Below are 16,806 nucleotides of genomic sequence, written 5' to 3'. Positions count from 1 at the left end.
ACAGTAAGGAAGTATTTTAGCCACATCGTACATACGCATTACCAAAAAACACTCTATCCCCCACACTGTAAAGAGGGAACAGACATGTCGCTTTCAGCTGGGTTGCATGAGGGGGATGGCCACCAGAGTATTAGCCAACTCTCTGTTGTCACTTTTTTAAAAAAAAAAAAAAGTTATTTATTTATTTATTTATTAGAACAAGAGAGAGCACGAGAGGGGGGAGGATCAGCAGAAAAAGCAGGCTCCCCGCTGAGCTGGGAGCCGTATGCGGGACTCCATCCAGGGACTCCGGGATCATGACTTGAGCCAAAGGCAGTTGCCCAGCCAACTGAGCCACCCAGGTGCCCGTCTGTTGTCACTTTTGATTGAAACCAACAGAGATGTATTTTGGCAAATCTATTCATAATTTGTCTTTCCTTACAGGGCCCCCCTGGTAATTGTGTTTCCCATCAGGGAGTCGGATGGAAGTTAATGTATTGACAATCTGCTATGATTGATGACGAATGTCTTGTTAACATTTCCCCCACTCTTCGACCCACAGGGCAATGCGTCTTAGACATCCAGTTTAAAGAATTAAAAGGACAACTTCTTCGTACAGGAAGAACTTCTTCAAAGGTAGGGGTCTGTCTTCTGAAAAGGTTTACATTAGTAAAGAAGGGAATTATACCATAAAATGACATGATTATATATTATTATTGCCATAATTAATACTTTTCAATCCAGAAAGTAAAGATGGGGAGGAGGAATGAAAGATGGGGAGTAGGAATATGTGTGCAAAAACATTAATCATACTGCTTGTCAAAGGGGACGGATGGGTGAACACACAGCAAAGAAAACCAGCCCTTCGTGTCGTTCCGTAGTAATGAGATTTTTGTCTTACTAAATCATGAATCATAAAGTTCAGAAAATAACAGAGTGAAGGCATTGCCAGTAAACAATATGTTTCTGAAGGAATTAAAGATTGAAAATGATAAGGAGTCATTTACAAGAAAAGAGTTTTCTTTTGGGTTCCATCAGGTATCAGAAAATCTCCCAAGAATATACTTACCCGTACATAATTTTTGTTGTCTCACAGTGAAGTCCAAATAATACAAAAGTCTGTTGGGAAAGTTTAAATATTACTTTGATATGTGCTTTCTGCTTTGTAAATCCAGTGCCCCCACCCCCACTGCCCACCCCTTTCCCGTTTATGTCACTTAGAATTATCAGCTCCAGAATGGACTCCGCCAGGCCTGCGAGGCCTTCTGAAAAGCCAGCTATTATAGTATTGAACTTGATGAAGAATATCTTCCTCGGAGATCTGGAACATAGTTCAGAGACCTCTATCTCATAAGGGATGTATGAGAGCATGATTGTTTGGACATTCAGTCCTCTACCCTCCTAGGTTCTATTTAGCAAATAAGCTCTCAATAGATTTTAATTATGAAAAGAAGACTGTCTGCAAGATTTGGAGGTAGGAAAATCTTGCAAGCATGTTGTCTCTTGTCCTTGAGAAATGCTAAAATTAATCCATTCAGATGTCCTTTTCTGCTGAAGAGGAAATGATTCATGCCTCAGTTGAATTTGCTTCTTTTGTGCTCTATTAAAACTGATTTCATATAACTAATTATTATGGTGCTCCAAAATATCTCCCAGAAATCCCCAAAGCAGTAGCCTGGAAACTAAGAACGTTGCTTTGTAAATCAAGTAGCACACATTTTGTTCCGCTCTGAAGAGTTCTTGAAAAGTGAACATTAGTAAAGACTAACAAAATGGCTGAGTTAAGTAGTCGAGACCAATACCAAAGAGACTTCATTTTTTATAAATGGGTCTTTTACTAGAAAGCTCTCTTCGTTAATGTAAAGTGATTTACTTTTGACCTACCTATACGCACCTCCTCCAACAAGTGTGCTTAATTCGTAAAATAAGGAAGGGTAAGACCCCTCCAATCCCACAGGGACACGAAGTCTGGAGGTCCCAAGTTGTTGGGAATTGGGATGTTAACCGTAATGGTGTTAAGTCAAACTGGCCTACGATAAATCATTCGTATACTATATTACGACAAGTCCTTCTGGAGGTAATATATTGTGTGATACCTAGGAGAGATGGAAAGACAGCAAGAGCAGGAGCTTGTTTGAAGTGGTGGTTTCTAGTAAAAGGGGAAGATCCACAAAGACGAGGCAAGGGGAGGGACCACCAGGGAGGAGTGTGTGGGGTCCTTGGAGGGTGGCGGGGGTGAGCTCCGTAAAGGCTGCCGCACTTTCAGGGACACTCTCCCACGGTTGTTCGGGACGTTTTCCTGGCTGGTTGCACTGTTTTCCTCTTTCCTTCGTTGTGAGTTATTTTACTTAAAATCTCTATCTTCCAGAGGCAGAAGTGAAAAGGTTCAATTCTACCTTTCTCAGTACATTCTTCTCGTGGATTGTTTTGGCTGGTCTTTTGTTGAATGACTAAACTGAGCTTCGAGTTGTCAGGCTCTCTTAGAGCCACTGAAATATCTCATTTTATCCTTGTGAATGATTTAATCTGGTCGAAACTAAATCCTGAGTGTCTTCCCCTGGTTCTCCCCGCCCCATCCCTGAAACAAAGGCGCCCTGAAACTTCCCCAAATTCTGAAGCTCTCTTGTATTCAGAACGTCCCCAGGCTATTCAAGAGTTCAGCCCCTGACATTAGAATGAGAAAGTTTTTTTGTAGCTACTTGTAGTTTTCAGTAGTGTTTCCCACGTTCACTAGTGTGCTGTGGTATCCACAAGATGTGAATGCCCAGAACTGCGGTTTTCCTTCTCTCTGGAAAGCTCTACCGCTGCGGATTGATATCCAGTCATGGATACAAACCACATTCCCCTTCATCATTAACACAATTGTGTAAATTATTGCCAAGGGAAAGAATTCTCCCCATCTGTTCTACCTGGCTTGAAAACCTTGGGTGAACATGCAGGACAGCTAATGGCGGAATTTCCAGAAGCAACCAGAGTTGGGGGGCGGGGAAGGGGTGCCCCTCAAATCACTCTGTATAAATGATTTTCTAGAGCTCTGGCTGCACTTGCGTGAGTTTTGTCCTGGTTGTAACCATAATAAGTCAGAAGAAGAATCCTGCCCTGCTATACCTGTGTGTGTGTGTGTGTGTGTGTGTGTTATGTTAGTCACCATGCAGTATGTCATTAGTTTTTGGTGTAGTGTTCCATGATTCATTGTTTATGCATAAGAACACCCTGCGTTCTGTGTAATACGTGCCCTCCCTAATACCCATGACCAGGCTCACCCATCCACCACCCCCCTCCTCTCTAAAACCCTCAGTTTGTTTCCCGAAGTCCATAGTCTCTCATGGTTCATCTCCCCCTCTGATTTTCCCCCCTTCACTTTTCCTTTCCTTCCCCTAGGGTCCTCTAAGTTATTCCTATGTTCCCCCAAGTAAGTGAAACCATATGATAATTGACTTTCTCTGCCTGACTTATTTCACTCAGGATAATCTCCTCCAGTCCCATCCATGTTGATGCAAAAATTGGGTGTTCGTCCTTTCTGATGGCTGAGTAATAGTCCATAGTGTATATGGACCACATCTTCCTTATCTATTCGTCTGTTGAAGGGCATCTTGGTTCTTTCCACAGTTTCTGCCCTGCTGTACCTTAAGGCACATTCCCATTTGGTAAGCGATGTAAAAAGGAAAACCTGAGAGGTTATTGGAGTTATTTAATGATTATTTTTGATTGATGATCCAAAAGATGTTCTTCCCTTTAGACTCACAACCCTAACTTTTAAAAAATTATGTATACGAAGTAGGAGAATGCTATTGATATTTTGAGTAAATAATAATAGAAGTGATAACAGTAAAATGATTTTTTCTTATAATGAAGTTGATTTGTAAATGTGAATCCATTTTTTATGACAAAATGCAAAGGGACTACAGTTTTTAAGACTGTTCAACAGTAAGAAGATCTATCAAAATTTGTCCTACAGGATCACTGTAGAGCTGAGAAGTTTTATCTCACATTACCGGGCACCAGATAAATCTAGAAGACACATCATCCGCAAAAGGAATACTCACCTCACAAAATGAGAGCACATGAGTAAGAAGCTTCCCAGGGAAGCCTGGGACTGATAGAAACCAGGACAGGCATCTAAAACGAAGCAAAGGATATTCGCCGCTTTATGGCTCTATACCGGTCAGAATTGATTAGGTGTTTGGTCAGCTAGAAAACCAGAACGATCTTTTCTTGTACTTAATGCCTTCCTCCCTCTTCACCCTGACGTGTGTTGAGGGCGAGCTCCGGATTTCAGTGCAGTGCCCACAGCTCTTGATTCATTGGCCCACTTGGACGGTCCCTCCATTGTGATGGCGGCTAACTCCGGCAGGGAGTGAGGGCTCAGCCCCCAACCCGAGGGAGCGAGAACATTCTGTTCTTCCATCCCAGTGTTGTCTGCGACTTCCCTGTTGCCCTTTGGAGCCTGAGCAAAGCTCTGTGACCTGTGGTCAGATGGGAGCATATTAAATGTCCCATGTAGGGAGGCTGAATTACAATGCATTCCTGCTGTTGATCTCCAAGTTACTCTGGCCTCTGTGACTGAGGGACCTTTATTGATTAAGTTATTTCTGCCCCTTGCATCCTGGTCTCGTAATTCTTAGGAGACGCCACCATTTTTCTCTGGAAACCCACCCCACTCCTCTCTCACTCTTCCCGCTGTTCAGCCCGAGAGCTATCTCCGAGGCTCAGAAAGACACCTGAAGAAGGACCGCGGCATCCTCTCCTGGGAGGTTGCGGGAGGGGTGAGATCGCGCAAGGGTGGCAGAGTGGTGAGAAATGTCGCAGCATGTTTCGGTGGCCGTGACTGTCCGTGCTGTGCTGGTAGTCAGTAGAAGGGACGCTGCACACGTCGTGCGTTCCTACACTCCCCTCCCACGGTGGTCCGGTGGGAAGAAGGATGTGCTTTGGAGCCCAAAGGAGAAAATCACCCCAGGAACTCTCATACAGGAAACTTGTCGCGACTTAGCATTTCTATGCCAGAAGGTTGATGCCGTGACCTTTGCAAAGGGATCTTTGGAAATACTGAATCAGTATTTCTGGATCAGTATTTGTTCTCCCTGATATACTTTTGGCTTAGTTTAAAATGTTTATTTTTTTTTAAAGATTTTATTATTTATTTGAGAGAGAGGGAGGGTGAGAGAGATCATGAAAGGGGAGAAAGTCACAGGGAGAAGCAGACTCCCTGCGGAGCTGGGAGCCCGATGCAGAGCTCAATCCCAGGACTCCGGGATCATGACCTGCGCCAAAGGCAGTGGCCTAACCAACTGAGCCGCCCAGGTGCCCTAAAATGTTTAAAACACTTCGTTTTAAATGTTTAGGGCTAGTGGGCTATGGACTTTAACTTGAGGGCTCCCTGAAATCATCAGAACTGGACCACTCTGGAGGGGGACACTGTCCTGTGACCCTTGTTCCCAGCAAGTGCAACCCTGACCGAGATAACCCCGCTCCGAGAGGAAACATATGGAGAAGGATAATCAGAAATGGTATCCCTTACGCATTCAGACTTCGGATATTGATGTTCAGCAGTCTAATGACCAAAATTAATGTTCATTGAACTCTGTAGGCCACATATACTGGGTCAGATTATACCAGAAAGCCCTAAGTGTTCGGGTGCACAAAGATAGAGATGTGTGCCTGGGTTCTGTGGGTGCCGTAGCCGACCCCTTCCTTCCAGCATCTGGACATTTCATCCCTGGCTGCCTTCGGAGGGAGTCAGATCCTGACAGGAGGGTTATCTAGGGAGCTACCCAGGGGGAAAATGGAGCCCAGTGTGGAGCAGGAGGCCAGGCCCAGGCCCCTGCTGGTGACGCAGTATGCTGCTGTCACGTCTGACTGCATACACAAACAGATGCTTGGACTTCCTCTTCTTCTTCTTCTTCTTTTTTGCTTCGCTTTGTTTTGTTTTGTTTTATTTTGCCTTTCACGACAGCATCTGTTTTGTGAGGCAAAGGAAAAAAAAACCCCTTGGAAGGCTGCGAGTTTTCATATCTGCAGAAGGCATTTCTACAGCTTTTGTCAAACTTAGCGGCTCTGTAAAGCGTCTTTGTCTCTGGTTGACTGTTGCAGAAAGCAAGTCCATAAACTAGCGCGCATACAGGAGAGAATGATTTCTATTGAAAGAGTCGAGTAGGATATGGGGCATGGGGCTGGTCGTGAAAAGGGTTTTGTTTCTTGCAGCACGGTGGAAATCCACATTCATATCGCTGCTCCCGCGTTCGTTAGCATGCACAGTTAAACAATGGGGCATGCCAGCCGACGTGGCGGTGTTGATTAATGCATTCCTCGAACGTGTTGATTAATGTGTTCCTGCAATGCCTCCTAAGCCCCAGCCTGCACCTGAGGTGTGCAGGACAGGCCTCCCCGCTGGCTGCCGCGGCGCTCCCGCGAGCCCATTTGCGCCCAGGTTTTCCGTGTGTATATTTCACACCCATGCCATTCTGAATAAAACCACAGATCTAGCCGACTTTTTGCAGAAACACTGTCCTCTCCCAAAAGTGTCCTACCCTATAATCTAGCCTGAGACATCAACTCTGAAGTTCACAGAAGGAGTGCTCTTCTAGCTGAACAAATGTTGGGTGCCCTCTGTCTGTCCCGCGGATGATTCCACCCTGATTTTCATTTTTGTTGTTCTCAAAGTTTTTGTAAAGAGGAAAAGCTGAAAATACTCACTGAGTGCAATTCTCCCTTGAGTAATCCAGGAAGACTGATACAAATGGACAGACCACTAGACACGTGGTGCACTTGGCATCTTAGCTGGAAACCCACTCTTCCCGGGGACGGGTTTCCCATCGGTACAGCGAGGCTAATTCCCTTTCCAGGCGGCTTCATTCAAGATTGTGACTTCGCTCACTTTATTATGGATTCCCAACCAACCACTAATTCTTTTTGTAGAAATTGTTTCTGGAAAGCCTCATCTTGGTGAGGTTCTGCCTGGCTAACTGTTTGGAAAAGATGACCTTGTAACATTTTTTGTTTGTTTAGTATCTTTCACTTGTTATTTGAGACATAAGAATTCTACTGCTACTTTAAAATTTTTCTGACCCTAGAATTCTCAGCAAGATGACAAAACCTGATGAGAAAGCCAGGTTCTCAAATGATGAGAGAATGTCTGAATGTAGATGGAATGGATCAGTGGTGTTGCCCACTACCTTGAGGCTTTTTATATTAGAGGCATTTTAATAGAGGAAACTGTCAGTGGTACTGAAAAAAACTACTTTCAGCTTTGGGAAAAGCAAAGTGAACAGGTTTATCCTGAACAAGTGGGGACTTTTATGTATTAGAGAATTACCATATGAAACTATTACACACAGAAGTGGCGAAGTCACCTGTATTAATCCCGTTTAATTATTGGCATGAAATTAATGGCAAAGGATGACATTCTGATATTTTCAGGAATAAGACTTGAGGGAAGATTCTTTATTCCATTTACTTTGGCGGTTCACAGAACACATGACTTCTATTATTTGCTTCATAACATGCTAACCCCAAATTACGGTGTTTTTAAAAATATTTAGTTATATATCTGTCTCACAAGGAACATTTGTCAAAAATGAAAAAGTAAAATGTGGGCTCACTTCCTTGGTGCTGGTAGACATAAACTTCTCTTTTGTAGCTCAAGCTACACAGAATATGTGTTTAAATCCTTATAATGATGTGGAAGACATTCTTAGGAAAACCAATCTACTTGACGTTTAGAGAACCTTTAATTATATGTTTAAAAGAGAAATACACCAGAATAACCAGGAAGACTTCACATATGTGATTAGACATGCATTTTCTTAGTGAGCTTGAATTCTACAAGAATTGAGGGGGGAGACAAAGAGATGCAGCGAACATGATTAATCTGTTTTTCTGCAAAGCTTTTGGTACTGTACTGAATAAAAGCTTTGCTGACAGAAGCTGTTAGCCTGGTGAAAGATAGGCCGTAGGAACAGGTTATGAAAGGAGAGACTGGAAAGCAGAGAACATTCCACATGGAAAAGGAGAGCAGGGGAAATGGTTTCTGCAAGTCTGTATTTATTTTGTTGTCAGTAAGCACAGAGAGCATGTAGTTAATGTAGTTTCCTAAATGACTTTGTTCCTGGGGGCAAAAAAAAAAAAAAAGAAAGAAAGAAAGAAAACCAGAAAAAAACAAACAACAACAACCAAAAAACCCCACAAAACCAAAAAAAAAAAAAAAGGCACAAAACAAACTGAGAAAACAATTTGACAAATATAACTAGACAAAACTACTGCATTTTTATTATTTAAATGACCTAGAAAATACGTCTAAGTTCCAAGTGTCCTGTCCTGTAAAATATTTCTCTGTTATTTAACATTTCCCTGTTTTAGAGAACCCAATGACAGATATGCTTTAGTATTAAAAAAAAAAAAAAAAAAGTCTTCAAATTGATTTGTTGTGCAAAATAACAAATCATTTGGCTGGTATATATTTTTGAAGGCTCTTAAAAGCTTTCTTGCTGTAGAGGGGTAGGAAAAAAGGAAGTATGTCTTAGACAGCCTTTCACACCATCATGGGTACTTAGTTCAGAAGTCATCCCCAGGAAAAACTTTCTCCTTAATTTTCTCTCCAGGTCTTCAAATGTACTGCTGATGGTTGTTGCTAACCCCGAGCTGCTTTATGATAAATTGATACACACTTTCATTTTTCTGAAAACAAGCCTTTGAACACTAGTCTTTTTCTTCTGTAGAGCAGCCCACAAGTTCAATAAGAAAATAGATTTCAAATATTTCCATTATAATGGACTTGCTGATTCTGTCCAAATTATTATTATTGTTTTTAAAGATTTTATTTGAGAGAGAGAGCACAAGCAGGGGAGTGGCAGGCAAAGGGAGAAGCAGGCTCCCTGCTGAGCAGAGATCCTGATGTGGGACTTGATCCCAGGACCCTGGGATCATGACCTGGGCTAAAGGTGGATGCTTAACTGATGGAGCCACCCAGGCAGCTCTGTCCAAATTATTTTTATCACTGAAATGTAGCTGCTTTGTTCCACTAGTGCTCAAGTAGACATTGAAGGGCATGGAAAGAGGGAACTATTCAAAGACTTTCTTTTATAAGACACATTCCCCTCAGCTGAGAGTCAAGCATTGTTTTTCACAAGTAGAATGTTCAGTAACCACCGAATGATCTATGAGACCATGGCCAATATCTGATCCTAGAATCTCACCACTTAATTGAGAATAAATCAAAGTTTATTCTGGACTTATTTGGGTTTCCTTAATACAAATAAAATACTTCTTACAAGACCTACAAATAGTACTGACCATCTCCATTCACAAACATCGTTGATTGCTTTTTATATGCAGGGGATCATGAGAAGTTCTGAGAATGCAGCCTGCCTTCTACACTATGGCCCTTGCCCTTCAATGACTCTTTAGTTATATAACAAAAATCAGCTGTTCACATGCACATCAAAGGAAAGCACAGAGTAGCATTATTGACTGTTAAATGTACAGGCTGAAAGTGCTTGGGGACGTCGAAGGAGCAGTGACCACTAGATAGAGACTGACAAAGATTTACAGTTGATTTGAACTTCAACTGATCCTTGAAGGTGGAATGGTTCTGAAGCTAGTTCAGAAATTTTTTAAATAAAAAAAAGAACAGAAATTCCAGAGGTGGGGGGGCACCTGGGTGGCACAGTCCATTGAGTATTCCACTCCTGGTTTTGGCTCAGGTCCGTGATTCAAGGTCTGTTCAGGTTGTAATCACGGTCAGAGATGGAGCCCCACCTCACTCTGCGTGCTCAGTGGGAAGTCTGCTTGCTATTCTCCCTCTGCCCTGCCCTCTGCATGCTTCTCTCAAATAAACCTAAAAAAAAAAAAAAAAGAAAAGAACAAAAAGAAAAGGAAAGCAATTCTGGAGGGGGAAATCGCCAAGTCTTGAGTAGGGGAGGGAGATAAGTGTGGTATTTGAATGGCAAAAGAAGAAAAAATAGATAAGCAAATTTAGAGCAGAAGGTAGGCCTAAGTAAGAAGCAGTTGAAAGTGACTTAGGAGAGGCTTTTGTTCCTTCTTTCTTTCTTTAATGAATGACTAAACATTTGTTCATTCATTCCTTCATGAATGAGCTAATATGTTTCAGAAATCAAAGGGTAGTGGGCAAATTATACATGGAATGTATCGAACACAGTAATAGCAGCATGGTGTCATTAGCCCCCCAAAAGTAAAAATAATAACTGTGTGTGTGTGTGTGTGTGTGTGTGTGTGTGTGTGTGCACGCGTGTGTGTGTGCGCCTATAAAAGTGTAATGGTGATACAGAAGCAAATGTGACCGCTCTGCAGGGAGGCAGCAAGAAAAACCCAGAGGAGGAACACTGAGGATGAGTAAGCATCTTGCAGGCAGAGGTGGAGAAGGAGGTCCCAGCTGTGAGCAGAGTCACACAGTGGATCCCCTTGAAGGCTTGCGATTGATGCCCTCATGTATGACTGAAGGAGAAGTCGGAGGTGCTGTGAAGGCGCTTTGGAGACTGCTCTCTGGGCCAGGAGCTTGGGATAGGTTGTGGGATTCTACATAAGGATTCTGAGTAAGGGTGTCACATGATCAGATCTGAGTTTGGAACAAATGCCCTGGTAATCTACATACCTGGGTGAAATTGGAGCCACTAAGCAGGAGAGCCTGACGCAGGGTCCTCGCAGAGAGTCTGCAGAGAGACAGTTGACGGCAGATGGAATGGACCCATATTCCGATTAGGAATGAGAAATGAGAAAAGCAAGCCCTGACCACTGGCTTGAGACACTGGGTGGTTGGTGGTTCTCCTGAGTGGACTAGAAGGGGCAGAAGGGCTGCTTTGGGGAAGAAGATAGGGTTTTGTCATGAATATGCCAAGTCTGAAATATGTCAGGTTATGACTGTACCGTACGGAGTTTGAATTACATTCAGTTATGAACCCGTTATGGTCTTGAGTGAGAAGCGACGTCTGCCCAACCGTTGTTTCGAGAAAGTTCATCTGGCATCAGTATTTTAGGAAAATTTCATGAAGCACCATTAAAGATGAAGAAAGCACGTAGGCAGTTAGTGCCGTGGTGGGTGCGTGAGGACAGAGACCCCAGAATGTGGAGAGAGGCTTCGAGAATGGCAAGCAGACATGCCAGGCAGGGGTCAGCAATCTGCCGCTGGAGAAGAGCAGAGCCTTGCCTTTCGTTGTTATGTTTAAACCCAGCCAAGAGTTTGTCCCGTTGTTCCCTGAACACAATCTCCGTGGAGACATCTCTGCCTGGGGTGAGTTTCATCTCTGGAACTCAGGGATCCGGGTTGGCGACGGTGATAAGCATCCCAGGTTGTCCTGAGAATCCATACACATATTTGAAGGAGGTAGGTGGTGGTTTCCCATGGCCCACGTGCCAGAAGAATCAATGCCATCAATCATGTCCAAGAGAAGAACTGGCTGTAGAAACCAAAAGGTCAAAAACTCTTATTAACCAGAAGACCTAGAATGTACACAATTCAGACTGAAATGACTTTCTCAGAGTGATCTGAACAAAGAAAATTTTGCCAAGGGCAAAACTGAAGGAAAACAGTACATAGCATTCCCCAGGGTCACTGGAAACATTTTTTTGAAGCAATAACATGGGACAATATGTCATTATTACTAAGCAGACCCATTTGTGTCCAGCATAAGGGGGAAAAGAGCTGCATTGTTTCTGTGCCCGTCATGTTCGTGGCGGTGGTTTTGTCTGTTCCATGGTCACTGTTTAGAAAGGGAGGTCACTTAGACACATGCCAAATGACTGAAGTGGTATTTCCACGAAACATTTCCATTTTAATAATTCTTTCGTATTTGTAGATGAAAAACGGCTTAACCCTAGGGCATATGCTAAGATGAATCACAAAGCTCAGAAATTTTGTCCTGAAGTGATGAGTTGGCTGCAGAGGGAATTCACATGTACTTATGGACAAATTCTGGCATCATTAATGCCGCAAATCATAATTTTAAATGCCCAAATCATAATTTATATTCATAAATTTTTTATTTTGAGCTCCTGGGTAATCAAAACTCTTACCACTGGCCATTTGTCTTCTGTCCCATCAATCACGTGGAGAAGAACTGCAGTTTTTAAACAATAGAAAAATTACCAAAATTTCCTTTCATTTATTTATTTATTTATTTATTTATTTATTTATTTATTTATTTATTTTAGCACTATCTTATTAGCTTGTATCTGACCAATTTATTTCTCACATAGATAGGATAAGCAGAGAAAGTCCCCAAATCTGACATGGCACTCCTTTCGATTATTCCAGAATCGTGGCATGAGAGAGTAAGCAGTTATGTGGTTCATGCACTTGGGGTCGGCAGGGGGGTGTCCTCCAGCCTGCTTCCTTCTGCAGCTCTACACATTCATGTTAAGTCTTGTGGCTAATGGCCCCCAGCTGCCTGGTAGTCATATTGGTAATCCATGCGGGCCTTGGAACCTATTTTCTGGAAAATTAATACTTTTAAATATTTCTGTAAATTTTATGGAAAAACCCTTCTGATTTGTTTTCCACATATTTCTTGCATTGTTTTCAGTCTGGCTGGCCTATAACATGCTTTGGCATCTATAATGAAATTACTTTATCTTCAGCCAGTAATTCGCTTCCTGGTAAAAGGAATGGGAAATGTTTTGTTAGGATATACAAGAGCACTGATTTTAAATTGTTCAGATTATATAGAATTCTTTGCAAGTGATGTCAGAGAGTCCATTACAATTTAAATTCATTTTCTAAATCAAAATTATGCTTTATCTTCTCGGCATTATAGAGCTGTGCCTTGTATACCCCTTCATTGTAATTAATGTTTTGCCTCTATTTATAGAATATAGAGAATCTTCAACAGTTTCCTTTTTTATTGTTGTAAATAATTATTTTTAAGGAGAGTTTTGACTGAAATCTAGTTCTATTGAAATATATTTCCAAAGTAAAATTTGTTCCCCGAATAAAATGTAAAAGTAAAACAGAATTTGTTATTTATTTATTTATTTATTTTTAAAGATTTTATTTATTTATTTGACAGAGAAAGTAAGAGAGCACAAGCAGGCAGAACAGCAGAGGGAGAGGGAGAAGTAGGCTCCCCACTGAGCAGAGAGCCCAGTGCAGGGCTCAATCCCAGGACCCTGGGATCATGACCTGAGCCAAAGGCAGATGCCTAATGACTGAGCCACCCAGGCGCCCCAAAACAGAATTTGTTTTTTAAAGAGGAGTTTCTATTGTTGAGTTGACAGTGTTATATTTTGGCCGAAAGTATTCGAATGCAAAGACATTTCTTTTTCATGCTTGAGCTTCTCTTAACTCCTGAAGCCGTTTAGTGCCGCACAATCAGTACCATCATTTCAATTCTACAATAAATTATGAAAGAAAATGAAAAACGCTCTAAGTGGTAAAGCAGATCTGCTTCAAATTTTATTTCCTCCTGGCCTCTGTGCCTCAACCGGGGCAGACCTTTGCCATCCCCAAGTCTGGAACTACTGGTTTGACCTGTTCCTGTTTCAGTGTTGCCCGGAGGGGAGCGCAAGCAGCATGGAGCAAGTTATTTTCTTGAAAGGTCTCAGCTTACCCGGGGATGCATTTGTCTGATGCTTCTCCATTACGTTCGCCTATAGGTATGACACGGTGGCCTTTTTAGAAAATAGATCTTTATTGTAAAAATAGCATCTGGGATCCTCTAAGGCCCTATTCCATAAAGACAGATTAGTTTAATTTCATATATTTGAATGTCTTCCCAATGGTGATGGCCCTTCTTCAATATTTAATCAGGTAAAATTAACACGATGTTATAATAACAGTTGAGAATAATCAAAATGGGTCCAAAGCAGTATTTAAAAAAAAAAAAAATACATCAAGTTTGTTTTTTTCCAAGCCTGTGCCTATACAAAATGTCAGCCAAAGTTTGTGGAAGTATTAAATTAGTATGCAGACAGTCATCCATGAATAGTGGAACTGAGTATCCCCAGGAAGACTTATTCTGAAAACTATTATGTTCTACTACAAAAACAGGCACCATTGATGAGGCTTATCAAGTGTCAGGCACGGTCTAAGCAGATTATGTGCTTTGTCCCATGTCATCCTCTCAGTTACTGTCCTTACTTTAGAGAGGAAGCAACTGAGGTTCCCATTGCCCATGAACACACGGCTAGAGAACGGCAGAGCAGGGATTCCCACCAAGTGAGTCGAGGCCCAGAGCTCTGTGCTTCACCTGCCACCCCTCCGCCTGAGCGGGAGATGTGTCCACGCGGACGCTTCATTAGTTCGTAAGGAAAGCCCTTGGCCTTGGGAGCTCTGGTCAGTGCGCCGTGCGTATGTGACAAATAAGGTCTCATATGGAGGTCAGAGCTGTTACCTTGCTGCCCGTTCACATCAAATGATAAATCTAAAGGCTGTCAGGGCTGTCCGTGTGCACCTGTGGTTCTTAATATCCATTCCACGCTCGTGCATTGTATAGAATAAATGACTGTGACAGAAAGAGAAAAAATACCTCCAGGCCTGATGATGCAATGTGGTTGGAAAGGCCTCCCCGAAGCGAGGTGGTTTAATAGTAGTGCTGGGCATTCTTCTCCTAGTGATACTGATTATATCTGAAAAAAAAAAAAAAGAAAGAAAATAATAAGGTTTTGGAATTCTTGGCTTCTGTGTGGTTTGCTCACAGGTATGACAGCTGTCCACACAAGTAGAACTTGCGTTTTGTACCTTGTCATCCCCCGATGTCCAGCTTCATACGTCTCCCCCTTCATACGTCTCTTCCAGAGGAACCTCTGCAGGAGCTCTTCACACAGGATTCAAAGGTGCTCACTGTAGGCTCCTTTGCGAAATCTGATACCTGTTTTAGATGGGAATCCCTACTCTTTTCCTGGCCCCTTCCCATCCTGACCCAGTATTTGTGTTTTGTTTGTCTTTTAAATATTTTATTTATTCATCTGAGAGAGACAGAGAGAGAGAGAGAAAGGCAGAGAGAGAGAGAGAGAGAGCAGGGGAGAGAAGCAGAGGGAGAGGGAGAAGCAGGCTCCCCGCTGAGCAGAGAGCCCAAAGCAGGACTCAATTCCAGGACCCTGAGATTGTGACCTGAGCTGAAGGCAGATGCTTAACCATCGGAGCCACCCAGGCGCCCCCAGTGTTTGGGTCTTAATAGAAGAGTCTAGAAAATTAATGGCCCTGAAGAACTAAAGGAAGGAAAATGAAATCCTCTCATTCAATCCAAGTAGTATAATTCCATACCGAGCTTTTTTTAATTTTGGGCAGGGGAGCCCGGGCCACAAATCCCTTAAATCACCATGTAGAAGAACTGTCTACTCAAATCTTCCACTTACTTAGCTTCTAGTAATTTCAGTGATGCCTTTTAGACAAGAGTCATGATAAATATGTACTTGTTTCTTTTTTTTTTTTTTTAATATTTTATTTATTTATTTGACAGACAGAGATCACAAGTAGGCAGAGAGGCAGGCAGAGAGAGAGCCAGGGAAACAGGCTTTTTGCTGAGCAGAGAGCCCGATGTGGGGCTCGATTCCAAGACCCTGGGATCATGATCTGAGCCAAAGGCAGAAGCTTTAACCCACTGAGCCACCCAGGTGCCCCTGTACTTTTTTCTTAAAATATGATCATCAGGAATAAAGTATGGCTTTGCAACCTGCATTTTATTTAAATTCATATTTCATTGTATTCCTTATCTCTTTATTTCCAAGTGTTTCATTCTGGATATTACTTACCTTTCTCTGTAGCCTAGTGAAGTTTGTATGAAGCCAAAGCCCTTGCCTTGGCCTCACTCTGATTCCTCTCCCTTGATTCTGCTCTTGGTCCTTTGGCTCTTCAATACCCCTTGAACAAGCTAGATACCCTTCTGCCTCAGGGCCTTTACACTGTGGTTCCCTCTGTCTGGAAAGCTCTTCCTGACTATGTCCCCACAGCTTGCTGCCTCTTCTTCCGGCCTTTGCTCAAATACATGTTATGGTGAGCTGCTTCCTGATCCCGTAGTGAGCAGGTGTACTTATGCTCATGCACACATGCACACACAGACAAACATTGGAACCCTACCTCCCTCTCCACTTTTATTTTGTTCTTCGCAGTACTTACCGCAAACTATATAATTTACGATTTATGTTTTTGTTGTTATCTATCTCCCGCCACTGGACTTTAAAGTCCATGAGGGCAGGAACTTTTGCCTGCTGTGTTCAGTAGTGTATCCAGCACAAGGAAGAGTGCCTATCTTGAAGTGGGTACTTAATTTGCTCAATGAATGAGTGAAGGAAGACTTAACGGAAATTCGGAGTTCCAGCCCTTTGTCAGATAAGGTCACTAGCTGCACAAGTCCTGCTTGACTTTGGTGTAACAGTGACTCCTCAAGGTTCCGAAATGCCATGGTGTAGACCTCCGCTGACTCACAGCTTCTGCTAGCTGGAGGAAAGGGTAGTGTGGCTTTCCATTGTTGAATGCGGAGGTGGAGTTGGAAGACAATCAAAAGAAATGTTCCTCTCGTTCTTTGGAGCAAACGAACAAATCTAGCATTTGTTTTGGGGAGAACAAATGCTCCTCGCAAAGAACAGAAACTGTTCCCAAAATCTTTGAAGTATGTCACTGATCCTTGAACCATTAGCTGAAGAAGCAAGTATCCTAGGGACAAACATGGGCTTTGTTGGGATGAAAGCTAATCATAAGTTTACAAAAACTGATTGGGCATTTGGCTGGTGACTAATTCCTGGCAGTGACACAGAGGAGGCTCTCAACGGGCCCAGACACACATATTTTAAGTAAAGACCCTTGTCCTCAAAGACATTGAACTTTTTTGCCTACTGCTTTTAGATAAAAATAATGCGTTGCTCAAGATATAAATAACATTG

At 42.5% G+C, this 16,806-nt stretch overlaps 1 protein-coding gene across 28 annotated transcripts in view; it reads left to right on the top strand.

Moving 5' to 3' along the window:
* The window catches only part of NRCAM (neuronal cell adhesion molecule), a 268,299-nt gene that overhangs the window by 131,942 nt on the left and 119,551 nt on the right, over nt 1-16,806 (top strand). For all 28 annotated transcript variants that reach the window (XM_032304574.1, XM_032304601.1, XM_032304599.1 and 25 more), the window contains exon 3: nt 542-615. The gene's annotated coding sequence lies outside the window, so the exon portion shown is untranslated. The remainder of the gene's footprint in view (nt 1-541; nt 616-16,806) is intronic.

This window comes from Mustela erminea, chromosome 11 (assembly GCF_009829155.1).
Source record: "Mustela erminea isolate mMusErm1 chromosome 11, mMusErm1.Pri, whole genome shotgun sequence".
Taxonomy (NCBI): domain Eukaryota; kingdom Metazoa; phylum Chordata; class Mammalia; order Carnivora; family Mustelidae; genus Mustela; species Mustela erminea.
This window is presented reverse-complemented; position numbering and strand designations above follow the sequence as displayed.